This window comes from Lissotriton helveticus, chromosome 7 (assembly GCF_964261635.1).
Source record: "Lissotriton helveticus chromosome 7, aLisHel1.1, whole genome shotgun sequence".
Lineage (NCBI taxonomy): Eukaryota > Metazoa > Chordata > Amphibia > Caudata > Salamandridae > Lissotriton > Lissotriton helveticus.
Genome location: NC_136068.1, coordinates 986823263 through 986840222, shown reverse-complemented (window position 1 = coordinate 986840222; position 16960 = coordinate 986823263).

Below are 16960 nucleotides of genomic sequence, written 5' to 3'. Positions count from 1 at the left end.
TTTTTCGGACATGACTGCTGCAGCTGCACGTCGCAGGAAAGAATTTCTCAAAATTCTCCACCTGTTTAAAATGAACGGCGCTCAAGCCTCAATCGCTCAGCAGTCTTAGTTAAAAGTACTTGTAAAGGGAAAGTTCTATATGTTTTCCGACCTTGAAGAAGCTCAGTCTCTCCTAAAAGAAATAACTTCAGAGACGAATGTCTGAGTAATTGGTATCAGGTCGCTCAATACTATTGGTTGAGTTTGTGGAAAAGTGGCAATTAGTTTAAATTTTGTTTTTCTCTGTAATAGAATAGAATAGGATACATTTTCTTGACTGTCGAGGGGGGCTTCGGGCTTATAGGGTCACTCAGGGTGTAACAAGAAGACACCCCAGGTCACCAAAGGGGGGGGGGGGAATGTGGTCAGCGTGGGAGGAATGGAAGGTACCACATTTCAGGGGAGGGTGAGGGTCCACCCGGGGAGGGAGAGGGGGGGTGGGAGAGAAAGCAGTAAAAAAGAGCAGAAGTTGTAGGCAGGGTGTGTATCAAATTTTGAATGAAGGATTTAACGATGTGAAAACTTTATTATGGAAATGAACAAATGTAGTATCCTATCAGTCAATGCCAATGGTGTTTTAAATAAACAAAAATATGGTGCTCTCCTAAAATGGGCAGTCTCTCAGAGTCCCCATGTGATATTTCTCCAAGAGACCCATCTAAAAACTAACACCCCCAATTTATTTATCCCGAAATATTTCTCCCATGTGTTCTTCGCTTCAGCTGGGGTAGCCCAGAGAGGCGTTGCAATTTACTTTTCTAGGAGACTATCGGGGGAAATCTTAAAAATAAAAAGGGATCCCCTAGGGAGATGGCTATGGGTTGCAATTAAAATCCAAGGAAAAGTAATGAATTTTGTAAACTACTATGGGCAAATATCTGATGAGGTGTCTAGTATTTTAGAAATCAACGACCTTCTAAGGGGGGCTGCCGGACAGATTATCATGGGAGGAGATTTCAACTACATACAAGACTTAAAAAAAGACACCTCTAATAAAAATAAGAAACAACTAAAGCCTAATACCAAAAAAGCCGTGGGCGCCCTTATCTTAGAATACCAACTCATAGACCCATGGCGTACACTAAACCCAGAAGGAGTATCCTTCACCTGTTATTCACACCGCTTCCAGATGGCATCAAGAATCGATTACTTTTTGATATCTAGATCGATTCAGATTTTAAGTTCATCTATTGGATGTAATCCCTTTTCCGATCATGGGAAGATAGAGCTGGAAGTTAATTTAGGAGGTGGGGGCAGGGACCAGTCCAGGTGGCAGCTGGACCGCACCCTGCTCCAGAATCATGACTGGGTGGTTGGGTTTGGAGAATGGATCTCAGAATATTTTAAAATCAACAATGACACAGCAGAACCATTCTCGGTTTGGGAGGGATTCAAGACGGCAGCACGCGGTCAGATAGTATCTTTTACATCTGCCCAGGCCAAAAAGCGGAGACAAAAGATATCTATGCTCCAAAAGGCTGTAGATAAAGAAAATGTTTTACAGTTCCTCCTTCGCCCGAATCACCTGGAGCAAGCAAAGGCAGAGTTAAAGGATTTCTTTGTATTGGAAGAGATTAACAGTTCTAGAACCTTCCAACAAAGGATATACGGAGATAGCCAATTGGTAGGAAAGCTCTTGGCAAACTCTGTGAGAAAAAACCAAGAGTCTGCTGCGATAGTTAAAATCAGAGACCCGTTGAATGACCAAGAGATAGTAGATAACAGTTTGATCCAAAGGGCTTTTCTGGAGCATTTTAGTCGCATATACACCACTGAATATCAAGTAGGGGAAGGTCAGATACAGGATTATTTTATGAACTTAGATATTCCAAAGATTACGCCCAATCGGGCCTTACAACTTGGGTTTGAAATTAATACAGGGGAAATAGCAGATGCTATTAAGACAACACCAGGGGCGAAAGCCTGTGGGCAAGACGGGTTCCCAATCGAATTTTATAAGATCTTCATAAAAGAACTAGTAACTCCCCTAATGAATCTATTTAACTACATCAAGCTAGGAGGAGTGGTACCCGCGTCCTTTAAAGAAGCAATAATAATATCTTTTGTTAAAAAAGACAAAAGTCCAGAAGATATTAATTCTTATAGGCCAATAAGCCTTCTGAATTCTGACTACAAAATCCTAATGAAAATCTGGGCCCATCGTTTTATGTATGCGGCGCAAGAAGTCATACATAACGATCAGTCAGGATTCATAGCTGGCCATGTTATGGCTTCTCACATCCTTCATTCAGGCACTAGACTATTTTAATGCTAATTCAACCCCCGCCTGTATCTTAATGGTCGACGTGGAAAAAGCGTTTGACCTCGTTAACTGGGCAACCCGTTCCATTCTCTTACCAAATTCGGGTTCCCAGAACAAGTGATTAAGATGCTGCAGAACATCTATCAAGGTGCTTCAGCACATATTATAATAAACTCGGAAAAGGCTGGTTCAATCCAAGTTAATCGCGGGACCAGGCAGGGCTGCCCCTTGTCTCCTCTTCTTTTAACTTTTTTTATTGAACCCTTGGTTATTAAAATTAAAAACAACCCCACCATTCTCCCCCCTATCTCCGGGATGGCGAAGCTTAAGCTTTTCGCGGATGATATTATCCTTTATGCAAAGCCAAACAAGGAGAATATAGAAATCATATTAAAAGAATTCAAAGCATATGAACAAATAGGAGGTTACAAAATTAATACAAAAAAACGGAGGTCCTCGCTTTAAACACCAGTCTCAGCCATCTTCCATCCTGCTTGCGTGTCCAGGCTGTAAGCCGAGACCCTATTAGATATCAAGGCATATACGTGACCTGTGATTACGAGTGCAGCCTGAAAGTACTTTAAACTGCACCTACTCGGTCACCCTATCCGTCTCGGCTTGTGCCGTTAGAACGGTGGGGTCCGACCGTGAACAAACAACACTTCCGGTAGCCCACACCGGTTAGCGCTGTAGATGCCCCACTGATTGCGGTCCCGCCCACTGAAGCTTAAATCACAGTGCGCCGAGCGGACACACGCAGCGACGCGCATGCAGCGCGCCTAAGTCGCGCCAAAGTCAAGCCCTGTCTGTCTGCGCCTGTCCGCGCCGGATCGTCGCCAGTCGCCACCTCCGGTTTTCATTGCTCAGGTATAGACTTGAGGAGATGATTAGCTATACTCGCACAGAGCTCTTAGCACTCAATCCTGATGTCCAAGTTAGGGAAAGTAAAAACGTTCGACACCCTCCCACATCCCCTCGCAAGCAATTCACATGCTTATGTGGAAATGTACGGTCTCTCCCCAGACACGCTCTAGAAATTTGGGCTTTGCTGGACCAGGAGGCACCCGACCTCTTTTTTATAACAGAGACCTGGCTGCAAGATTTAACTCTTCCCGATATAGCAGTAGCCTTGCCCACAGACTATAAAATAGCCAGATTGGATAGAACTTCTAAAAAAGGGGGTGGAACGGCAATTATTCATAAAACAGAGATAGAAATTTGTATTATCGACACACTCCTAGCCACATGGGGTGAGTTTTTAATTTTCTCTCTCATTTTTAATAGTAAGGAATCATGGAAAGGAGCTTTGGTATATAGACCCCCAGAAAGCAAAGTCAATTTCGCCGCCCAGCTAGTGGATATTTTAGCTCCCCATATATTAGCCTGTAAGAACTTTTTATTAATAGGAGATTTCAACCACCATATTGAAAAGCGTGAGGAGCTCTACTCGGCGGAATTGGTAAATAGTATCCATTCCTTGGACCTACGGCTGCTCGAAACTTGTTCCACTCATATAGCGGGCCACACTTTAGATATTATATGCACCAACTCTCAGGAAATTGCTATAACCGCACTATTACCCGTCTTATGGTCAGACCACAAGATAATACATTTCACCATCAGAGCACATTCAACCAGTCCTAAACATCTAAAGGTGAAAAAAACTAGCCGGCCCTGGAAAAAGATTAACCTAGATTCCTTTACTAAGGTTTTTTTACCACCCCAGCTAAACCAAGAAGTAGAGATAGATAAGTCAGTGGCAGATCTAGACATAGCAATTGGCAGGGCATTAGATCTTATAGCCCCCAAACGTCTAATTAAATGCCCGAACAGGAAATCCCCCTGGTTTACAGACGAGCTAAAATCTTCCAAACAGGCTACTAGAGCTGCGGAGAGACAATGGCGGAAAACCAAAAATATAGAGGAAAAACAACTCTATAAAATCGCTCACAAAGATTACATGAGCAAAATAGCTACAGCAAAGAAAACTTACTTGGTTGAAAAAATTAGACTAGCGGGAAATTCTCCCAAAGAACTCTACACTATTGTAAAAGAGTTCACCAACCCTCTTGCATGTCAAGGAGCAATACTTGAATCACAGGACTGGGCGGATAAGCTCGCCATCTACTTCAAAGAAAAGATAGATATAATACATCAATCTTTTCCCAAAGAAGCAGAGGAAACTAATGACTCTAGTTACATGTATCTACCCTCTCCAGAGTCCTTGGCTGCACACAACAGCTTACTTGACTTCTGCACTATCTCAGAGGAGGAGGTTAACGATAAACTGAAGAAAGCCAAATCTGGCTCTCCTGATGATCCAGCCTCGGCTCAGGTACTTATAAAGATAGCCCCAGCCATAGTCCCGGTATTAACCTCAATCTTCAATACATCTTTATCACTGTCCATTTTTCCTACAGCGTGGAAAGAAGCCACGGTTAGGCCAATTCTAAAAAAAAACAATGCGGATCCTAACCAATTAATAAATTATCGCCCCATATCACTGTTACCACTCTTTGGGAAAATTATGGAATCCATAATCAATTCGCAGCTAGCAAAATATGTTGAAGAACACATGCTCTTGGATATATCTCAGTCGGGGTTCAGAGCCTCCCATAGCACTGAGACTGCCCTGTTAGAGGTGACCGATAACATCCGGTTGGCTCTGGATGCTAAACAATCTGCCATTCTGATTCTTTTAGATCTCTCGGCTGCCTGTTAGAACGACTGGCTGGGATTGGGGTCGGATTGGGGTCGGAGGTCATGCCCTCAGATGGATTCAGAGCTATTTAGCAGGGAGATGCTCCAGGGTGAAAACAGGACCATTCTTTTCAGAGGTGATCGGGAATGATAAAGGTGTTCCCCAGGGCTCAATTTTGAGCCCTACCTTATTCAATATTTATCTGTCACCTCTAGCTAGGATTATCAGGGACTTCGGCTTTGATACAATATCCTATGCCGATGATACCCAGATTTTGATCACCCTGGACTCAAACCCCTCAGACGCCAAAATGAGATTCGTTAAATGCTTGTTTGCGATAAAGGAATGGATGACCAATAACTATCTAATGTTGAATGCAGGCAAAACCGAAATAATGCTTTTCGGTGCAGCCAATAAAATCTGGTCTGAGGAATGGTGGCCACAGGAATTGGGCCGGTGCCCAACCCCGAAAAACACAGTCCGGAATCTCGGCGTCACCCTAGATGACAAATTGACCATGGCCCCTCATATAAATAAAGTGGTCCACACTAGTATCGGCATTATGAGAAGCCTAAGAAAGATCTTTAAATGGCTACCTATAGTATATCGGAAGCCTTTGATTCAAGGCCTTATCATAAGCCGTTTGGATTACGGCAATGCACTATTTGCAGACATAAACGAAAACGCACTGAACAAGTTGCAAACGCTCCAGAATTCAGCTGCAAGATTGACCTTGAACCTTCCTCCGCGCACCCCCTCAGCTCCATGTTTGAACCAACTACATTGGCTTCCAATTAGGAAGCGCATTAAGTTTAAGATATGCTGCTTAGTGCACAAGTCAATTAACGGACTAGGGCCCAAATACCTGAAGAACAAATTGCGTGGATACTGTCCAGATAGAACCTTACGTTCGGCCAACAAACACCTCCTAAAAATCCCTAAGGTTCGGACAGTGAGAAACGGGGACAGAAGTTTCTCTAAGATAGGCCCGGTCACATACAATTCCCTACCACTGTCTCTAAGATCAAACACCAATCACAAAGCATTCCGTAAATACCTCAAGACATTGCTGTTTTAATTAGGAGCTTGGCTCCTACTCGTCCTGTCTCTCCTTCTGCTTTCTGTCAGCGCTATGAGACCGAATGGTGATTTATGCGCTTTACAAGAATAAAAATACATACATACATACATCATCAGCTCTATCTCCTTAACTACGTGAGAATGAAGAATAAAATCAAGAATCTTCTCTCCCAATGGCTTTTAATCCCTCTTACCTTGATTCGTAGGGTATCTCTGATCAAGATGTTGATTTTACCTTTATTAATATTTTTGTTTAGTAATGTTCCCATTAAACTGAATTCCATTTTTTTTAAAGACATCGAATCTATGATCAGAAGTTTTGTTTGGGGGGGGGAAACCCCAAGGGTAAAGCTATCCATGATTCAACTCCCAGTTGAGCAGGGGGGACTTGCTCTTCCACACATAAAAACATATTATGAGGCAGCCTTTCTGGATTTAGTGGCAGGTCTGATAGGTTCAAAAAACAAATGAGATAGGTTCTTCTTAGCAAAAATGCTCAAACCCAGGTATTTTTAAAGATTGCAAAACTCCCTAAAAGGACGAGATACAAGACCTTGAAAGAACATCTATCCAGATTACAGTCCTTTTTTAAGAAAAATCTTAGTTCTTCAGCTTCCCAGTTTCTAAGCTTACGAGAGTGTTTTTGTCTGGGCCTCCAAATTAGTAATAGCCTAATACTAAATTGGGAGAATTTGGGATTTCGGGAGTTAAGACATTTCTTTGTTCTGAATAGAATTATTTTGTGGCAAGAAGTGCTGGCTAGAATAACCACGCCCGTGTGACCAACGCTTTTTGAATATTTACAAATTGTCCACTTCCTGAGAAAAACTATTGGCGGATTTCTCCCCACAATGGGTGAGCTGGTATCACTCCTTTATTAGGTCAAAACCAGCGGCATAGGAAATTGGTTCAAGAGGCTCCATTGTGCTGGGCAATTGGACATGGTGGACAGCCATCTTGAGAAAATATTTAGTCTAACACAATGTAATTTAACACATAAGGAATGGGAAACCATAAGTTTGTTAGGCTATAAATCATTACGTGCCGCTAACTTCAAGAGGATGGCCTTCTTGTCCCGTTGGCTAGCGTACTGGACTCCGGAAGCACTTGAGAAAAGGTTCCCAGAGGTCGAGAATAAATGCTTTAGATGCCAGGCCGCTGGCCAGGGGGGTTGGCTTCATACTTTTTTTTCTTGTCCCCAGCTGAAATCTTTCTGGGTGGCCATACTCACAGACATTGAGGAGGCTATAGGGAAAATACTAATACCCTCAGCCGAATTGGCCCTCTTTGGTATATCCAAAGATAGAGGTACTCTCAAGGATGATGAGGAAATATTTGTTTTTATTTCTTGTACAGTTGCTCGCTCCCTAATACTCCAAAACTGGAAATCTAAGGAACCTCCATCCCATCTAAAATGGCTTAACAAAATGAGGAGGTCTCGGAATTTCGAAAAAGCTTATGCCTGTAGAGTGGGAGCAGTCAGAAGTTTTGAAAGAAATTGGAAGTATTTTGAGAATCTGGAGGCAATAAAGGGGGGGGTTAAGCTAGAAATTAGACTGAATACTAAAACTAAATTTATATGATTCTAAAAGCAGTCATGAAATGTTGGTAGACTCAATTAACAAGCAAATTTCTTAGCACAAGCACTTTATTCTAGGTTGGATTGCACTTTATTGCACTTGCACTTTATGATCAAAGTTTGCGGATGTTGCACATTGCTTGTATTTGAAAATTAATTAATATTTTTTGTAATAAGGATTGCAATAATGACTTCTTATGAGTTTTAAGTATTGCAAACCTCTCCCTTTTTAACCTGGTTATCTATCATGTTTTACTCTTCCAGAAGAAGCTTTTAAAATTTTTAAACTTTGTATTCATTTCCATTGCTCAAATTGCTCATTCATGAATTGTACCTTAACTACGTTCTGCTCAATAAAAACTTTTTTTAAAAAAAGGTGCATTACTTCCCTCCCGAGGTTCGACTTTAATTCAATATCTAGATGACTTATTTTTGGCATCCGTTATCCTACATCAGTCAAGTGGGACTCAGTTTAACTCATCACTAAAACTGGTTAACAAAGGGCAGAACGATTCAAAAGAGAAATTACAGTTCTTCCTTTCCCGAATAAGATACTTTAGTCATGAAATCTAGCACAGCTTGTCTTCTAGCTGAGTTGAAGCCACCTGTATGTTGCAAGGGAGTAGTGAAGCTCCCACTATACCAATGTCAGCGGGGACACCGCTAGAATGTTTAAATTGGTTTTCTGACCCTTCTTACCTTTGATCTGGGACTTGAAGGTCACAAGACAGAAACAGGACCTAAGAAATAATACTGATATAAAGAAGACAACATAGTCTATTTTGGGTTGGTGGTCAAGGTGTGGCAAGAGGTGGCAAGGAAGCAAAACATGGTTATAGAGCGTACAAGAAAGTATATCAATTGAAAAGAAAAACTTAACTGACAGGCAGATAGGATGAGAATGCTAATGAAAGGAGGAAATAAGAATGCAAAGAAGGAACGAAGGATTGAATGAAAGAAACAGGATGGAAAGTATGTCAGAAGGATTGAAAAAAAAACAGAAAGAAGGAAATACACATGAAAAGGGGAAAATAGCAGGGAAGAAAGAAGGAAGGAAACTTTATTGGGAGCAGTTGTAATGGATTTACCCAGAAAGAAATAGTTTTGAATTCTTCACTTACTCATATAGTGCTACATGGTTCAAAGAGGGAGGTATTTTATTTTTTTGGCTACCCCTTGATTCTGGGCTATGTCAAGATGATTAAGTCTTTTCAAGAGTAAGCCGAAAAGATACCACTGAACAAATGCAATAGTCTACTGATGCCGAAAATACATTTATGAAAAGCTTATGCATTTGTGAAAAGCCTTGACCTCTGCACCTGCTCTAGGACTCACTGATTATGCCAAGCCATTTACTTTGCATTGTCGTGAATGTTATGGATTTGCACTTGAAGTGTTGGTGCAAAGTCATGGAGATCAGAAAAAATCCATAGCTTATTCATCTTCAGCTCTGGACCCAATCGCTGTGGTGCTCCCACCAAGTTTACAGTCTGTAGCAGCCACAAATCTTGATGAAACTTCTGAAAATATTTTTTTGACTTTGCCTTTAACCATTGTTGCGCCTCATTCTGGGGTTGCACTCCACCGCACTGCGAAAACCCAGTACCTCTCCTCAGCCCTGTCTCAATACAAAATATTATTGTTGTGTGCTTCCCATATAACCCTTGTCCACTGTCCCGCTTTGAACCCTGCTTTTTTAGTGTCCACCAGTGAGGATGTGTATCCCACAATTGGATCCTCATCACTGCCGACGTTACCAAACACACTATTCATCTGACTAATGTTCCAATTATTGACTGTGATTATCATATTGTATTGATGGATCATGTCTCAGAAATAATTTGAGTATCCTAGTTGCTGATTAAGCTGTATACACTGTGTATGAAATTGTGGAGAGCTGTCATCCATTAAATGTGAAATTGACTCAATTTGCAGTGCGTATTGCTCTCACCTTAGCCTGCATCCAAGCCAAGAAAAAGATTGTCACACACTAAAATTATTCATTCAGGGGCAGATTTACAAGCACCTTGTGACACTTTTATGTAGCCACTTTGTCACTTTTGTGACGCTGCGGCATCGTAAAGATTGCACCACGTTGCAACACATTTACAATGTGACGCAACTATGGAGATGTGTCACATTGTAAAGCCCTGCGCTACATTATACCTGCATCAGGTATAATGTATGCAGGGTGGGTGTTCCGACGCAAGAAAGCCTCGTTAAAGTGGCGCAGTGAAATCTACAAGATTTCACGGAGTCACTTTTATGACGCCACTGCGTCAAAACCTTACGCCTGCTTGAAGAAGGCATAAGAAATGACGCAGCATAATAGAAATAGGCATTCCAAAGCATTACTGGAGTTGCGTTGTGCTTGCGACATGACTCTAACAATGCGTTGCCTTTACGCCAATAGATGCATTACGCATCTGTTAATCCTTGCGTCACGGTGCGCCGCATTGTAAATGCAACGCAGCCATGGTGGCGCAAGGTTTATTTTGCGTGCCTTCAAATGAACTGATGCATCTCTGCTAATATGCAGAGATGTGTCAGTTCTTGTAAATCTGCCCCTCAGATTGACACTTAACTTTGGACTCATATGGATGCATAAGAACAGCTTAATCGCTGCCAGAACTTCTATTAAAAACAGGAAATATATTCAAAATATCTCAAATTCTTTCAAACACTTTCAATTACATAATTGATAATTGAACTAACATGATGAACATACATTTGATAGAGCTGCGAGTACTGAGAGAAGAGGAAGCAAAATTAAAAGAAGTGATGGAGAGACAGACGGAAGATAGAGTAGGGAAGAATGAGGAGCATAAGATCAATGTAGGGACTGGAGGATCACAGTACTTTAGTGGTCCAAGGGCTAAAAATATATCTGGTTGATTAATAACAGTAGCCTGATGTCCTGCTTGCATTAGCTCTCTGATTCAACATGGTGACGTGGTGGATGTGTATCAATGATGTGGCTAGTTAATACAAACTGACAGCAACTATGAAGAGGCATGGATTGGGACATATAATTTGGAAAGTGCACATATTGAAGATGGGGACGTAATCTATGGAAGAAACAAGGGTTTTCAATCTTAACCAAGTGCTGACATGCCTGGCTTGTTTTGAGACAGTGATACCATCTTTTTTAGGTCTTTTGCAGGTTGTGACATTTCACAGTGGCACACCTACTTACATGCCTTATAATCAACAGCAACTACAATGATATCTCAAACTACTTCAAGTATACAGATGCTGATCATGTCAACTCACCAGATAACCACAGTCTGTGACTAGGTGTGCTCTTTCACCCTTACTCACCATTGCCAATGCCTTCCTCACTCAAGGCATCTTCCCAGAAATTCTCAAGACCGGTAATTTCTCCCACTACTAAAGAAACCTGCACTAGACCTTGATAACCTCATCAACTACCGGACCAACACTCAACTACCATTCATCAGCAAGATAATTGAAAAAGCAGTCTATGTTCAACTCCAAGAGCACATCAATGATAATGATCATTCTGAAGTATGGAGACCACTACTTTACATTTCAATGCCTAATGAAGATGATCTCTGTTACCTGATAATGCAGGATCTCTCAACTGCCTTTGACATAGTTGACCATCTCATCCTGATCCACACTCTGTAGTCTCGAATGGGATTCACTGAAAATAACCTTTACTGGTTCTCCTCTAACCTTTCCAACTGACATCAGCTTATTCACTTGGGCAACTCCAGGTCCCAAAAGATCTCTGTCTCCTACAGAGCCCGCCAGGGTTCCATATTGTCTCCTGTCATGTTAAACCTCTTCTTTGAGCTGCTACTGCTCTACTCACAGATAACAGCCTAGAGTCACAAATATGCTGATGACACACAGCTTCACTACAATGTCTCCTCTGCTTCACGTATTTATTGCCTAAAATACTGCCTGTTCATCATCCAGACCTGGATGTCCAGCACCTACCTGAATCTTATCCCAACCAGGACAGCATTCCAGTTATTTGCCAAGGACAACAAACAAGAAACAGTACCAAACTGGCTCTATGACATTAACCTTAGCTGCTTCAAACTCCAACTTTCGCCAAATGCAAAGTCACTTGGATCCTTCCTGTACACCAACCTGATCCCCAATTAACACATTGCCAAAAATCCAAAGATTGCCTAGTATCAGATCTCTCTCTTCAAAAGAAAGTCGCATAGTTTTTTCCAGAAAGTAAATTCAGAACTGCAATTTAAGCCTTTATAATCTTGCTTCTGGATGGTTATAACGCCTTGCTCCTTGGACATCCAGGCTCCAACCTGGCTCCAACCTGTCACCCCTTAAGAGAATCCATATAAGGGAAAGCAGATGTTATCCAGTTCCTTAAAAATATTATAACATCAACTACTATTAATGTTTTAAGAATTTATCTTTAATATTTGAATAAGACCAATATTGCTGAGACACCTTCATGGCTGTGCAAGGACAAACGCCTGTGGGCCAGTCCAGGTTGCACCTTTGCCACACTATTCATGTGCACTGCTGTTGACCCTTCACACAGAGCACACGCAAGGAGTGGCAAACATACAGGATAGATTTGTCTTTAGAGGCAGAAGGTTTCTACTTTTTTAAGTGTTTGTGTTGTGCAGTATGTGATGGAATTGGCTTTCTGTGTGCGACTGACAGACATGCTGTTTGTGGACATTGTGACATTAGCAGGGGGCTGATATGAATTCTAACATCGTCTGATGGTGATGCTCTCGGCACTTGCATGCCATGCAACTGATGCGGGCACATGGTTTAGAGCTGCTCCATGGTGGTGGGCTTGAGGCATCTTATGAGCCTGCCACCAGGGGAGGGTGGGGGATCCATAACAGCCTATTACCACTGTTGATGCCCGGTTCCCTAAGCACTTTCCAAGGTCCAGCTGGCTGGCCTCCTGTTCACGACATCCCAGGGGCAGAAAGGATCTCCCCATTTCTACAAAATCATAATGATCGCCCAGGGTGTGGAGGAAACGAGTGGAAGTGATTGTCAGGTGGGAAAAGGACTGTCCTGAAGAATGCAGTAATCACACTATGCAGAGGAGCGCGGTCATAAAGATCAGTGGACCACCTGTGGTGCTGGAACAGTAGCAGTTTCGAGAAGTGCATGGGGATGTTTACTGAGTCCGAGGGACCCGTACTTGCAACTGTAACCCTGTGCCAGTTCACACTTCATAGTGTGTGGTGTCAGTGGGGTGTTGAGGGAAGTTTGCAGAGTCCACAGGCCTGAGCTGGAAGCCTAGACTGTCTCTGGCCTCCCGACTGGGAGGATGACAGTGTCTGACAATGCTGCCTCCATCAAAGGTTACCGGCTACCTCTACCTGGACCCTCTCCACAAGGTACTGTGTTGTTGAGACTATCATGACTGGATATGAGGAGTCTTGTTGTGCCATGTGTACACCCACAGCTGCGGGCCTGGCACGACTGCAGCTCTCATAACCACTTGGGAGGAAACAGTTCTCCAATGTGGAAGTGCACCAGCTTATGGTGTCACAGTCTTTTGCCTATGGGGGTATAGCAGCCGCAGTCGGTAGGGGAGTACCTGCCGGGGCGTACCTGCCGGGGCGGTGACATGGGGAGGGGGCGGGGCAGGGTGGGGGTAAGTAATGTATGGATAATGGAGGTTTGCAGGTAAGTAAACATTTAAATAAATCAAACGAATTTCGTTGCGCGCACTGCATTGCATTTGGGGATGCAGTGCGCGCAACGAAATTCGTTTGATTTATTTAAATGTTTACTTACCTGCAAACCTCCATTATCCATACATTACTAACCCCCACCCTGCCCCTCCCCCTCCCCATGTCACCGCCCCGACAGGTACTCCCCTACCAACCGCGGCTGGGGTATAGTGATTCTGCATTCGTGAAAGCACTGCTGGGTGCCAGAAAGCCTACTTTGGATGGATGAAACCTCATAACTGTTTCTTTCTGCTTTAGGTGGTTCCAACAATTTAATCTAAGTGTCGCCCGCAAGTGCAATGTGTATCGTTGGGTGGTGTAGTTTGGGGTGGCTGAGGGTCTGGGTGACCATATGTACTCAAAATCTGTGATTTGTTGACCATTACAACTGTACGGGGTATGCAACATTGGGAATGTTGTGTTCTATGCTAATGTGTTAGCGGGAAAGTGGAATAAGTCTGAACATCATGCATGTATGTTTCTGTCACTTTTTATGTGGGAGGGATTGCTTGGATCGTGAACACCTCAGGATGTATGCACATTATTATGTTGCTTATGAGGCTGAGGGGATAACGGGACAGGTGAATATCTATGACTAGTACCTATATGTTCATGCCGTTCTGCTGCTAGTGGGAGAGTTTCACATTTGCATTGAACTCTAAAACATATATCCAATGTGTGTGTAGTTTTGATTTCAATGTGTGTGAAATACAAAGACCAGTGTTTTATACATACAGTGTGGAGTCTCTTTTGTAGTTTAATCAGTTTTTGCAAGGGTGATGTTGTGTCAATACTTTACACTTTGGACCTGATGATAAGCCTGACTGCTCTGCGCCAATCTACCCAAGGGTGAGCACAGTTTATCGGACAAGTGTATCATACTCAACCCATCTGGGGGCGGTTGTTTATGTCTGGCTTCAATGCTGTAATGTATGAAGAAATTTGCTGTATGAAGAGGAAGCAATACGCACATTTTGAATACAAGAAGAATAAAAGAAGAAGCGTTGCATAATCATGAAATGAATGCTATTGATGTTTTTGTAACCAGATGCATTTTTTGAGTTACTATTTTGCGACGTGTTACGTACAGGATTTGTTTGAGTCCTGATTGAAATATATGATTTAAGAAGATTCTGATATTAGCACCTACGGGGCAAGTGTATAGTGCGTCCCTTAGCAAACAGGATCTGTTTGAAGTACAATGCGTCGTAGCCAGCTTGAAATCGATTGGTCTAATAACCACTGTGACAATGAGGCATGTGTGTTGTCCACCTTTCGAGATAAAGTCTGCCACCAGAGAATGCAAATCTTAGCTAAATTCTGACAAACATGTTCTGCACACTCCTCCTCTCATAGTGTCACTTATTTATATATCCCACATGGTGTGTACTTCCCCCACTAATGCATTCACCCTGTTGCTGATGTCCTTCAGGTGGCCTGCCTGTTTCTCAGATGGTAAGAGGAGGCAAACTATGCAGTTCTACATAGTGGTTAACAGGGGTCGCTCCTCCACTATGGCAGAGGAGCATCGCCCCACTGCTTTCTCGCAGTGCGAGAAGCCAAAACATAAAATGGTAATAACTTTGAGTTATTACCATTTTATGTTTGTTTTGCAGGCAGGCGGGTGGGTGGGCTACTCTGCTCTCAGAGTAGGGCAGGGGAGGAGTGGTGTGCTCACTCCTGAGTGTGCAAAGACTGTTTGGTCGGCCCTCTAGGGCCGCCCAAACCAGAAAAGCACTTTGCTCTTCTCCATGCAGGCTGCGTTGCAGCCTGCATGGAGAACATGCCCACCCCTATAGACCCTGGCTGAACGCCGCTTCACGGGGATCCAGACTATTCACAACACTGCATGCAGCATTGTGATTGGCTTAGGGGAGGGAGCCTGGCTGCCTGCTTCCTGCTCCTTTCAACTGCAGGAGAGCAGGAGCATAGAAGATGCGGGACCCGGCGAAAAGGTAGGTTTCTAATTTTTATTGAAATTATGACTCCCCTTCCCCACGCGACCCCTTCTCCCCGGCGCACCCTGCCCACCCCCTCCATCCCGCACTAGCCATGCTGGCCGCTATTGGTGGTCAATAATAACGTTTATGTCTGTGCCTGGGTTCTGATTAAAAAAGTTCTGCGTTACTCTTTAGAGGGATGATCTGCATTTCCAATGCTTTTGTTGCTCCAAACTATTTGTTTGTTGAAGAGTTGAAGATTGCGGGGCTCTGGGAGCAGTTTGTATTTACGTAATTTAGATTGCGTGAGGTGTGCATTTTCCCTTGTTTCGGAATGATGCAGTACATAGGTGTAAGCTGTATGTAGGCTGTATCCCATTCAGCCTATGTAATGTGCTCGGTAATATGCATTAACTTTGAGCTTACTATTAAATATACTGACATTACGTTCGTAGTTTCAGATTTACATATACCCATTGCGTTTATTTTGAAACTATATACTGCAGTAGACACACTTTAATATGTGCATATATTTCCAAACGCAGATTTAGCTGTTAAATCCGGCTCTAAAATTTATGAATGCAACGTTTCAATTTTTTTCCGTGCATAAGTACATTTAACCAGCTTTCAGAATTGAGATGTAGATTGAAATGGATTGCTCTCAAGAAAAATATCAATGTGGGCTAAAGTACAGATCAGCAGCCAACAGATGGCGCTAAAATAGAGGATATAAACATATTGGTTTCTAATCTCTTTAAATCCATTCTAGAATGCTTGGCTATCCCATCACAAAAATTACACCATGCATGACACAACAAGCAGTAGATAATCAGTGGACATTTATCATTACCATTAGTGGAGACCATTCCATTACGGAGTTGTGTGGAATTACCCCACAACTCTTGGTAATTTCCAGAAAATTTGTAGAAACGTCCTGGCAGCCCCTAATCTGCTAAAGGAAATTCGTGAATTCCTGCCAAAACGTTACAAAAATGGGACACCCTCAGAACATATTCCAGAACCCAGCAAGTTTTAAGTAAAGTGAGATATATATATATATATATATATATATATATATATATATATATATATATATATATATATATATATATATATATATATATATATATATATATATATATATATATATATATATTATTTTTTTGTCAAACAAAATGATTCCTGTTACACAGCACGCTCAGCCATCCGGTGCTGACATCAAGGGGTGATATTCAGTCCCATAATATACTATAACCTAAACATGCGAGACCACATCAACTCAATGGCCAAATCTGCCAGATTCCACTTGAGCTACCTTTGGAAATTGAAACCATTTCTTGACGCTCACGACCTAAAACTAGCAGTCCAATCACTAGTTATTTCTAGGCTGGAATATGGCTGCTCCACCCTCTCTGGTTTACCCAAGATCTCCCTACCACCCTTAAAAGCCTGCCTCAATACAGATGCCAGACTACTTACCGGCACAAGAAAATTTGATCACATAACCCCTCATCTGAAATCGTTGAACTGGCTTCCTCTCGAGGCTAGGATTCATCTCAAGCTGGCATGCATCACACACAACGCCCCTACACTCAAACTCCCATGCGTATCTTGCACAGAAACTTGTGACATCCGGAGGAAGCAGAAATTCAC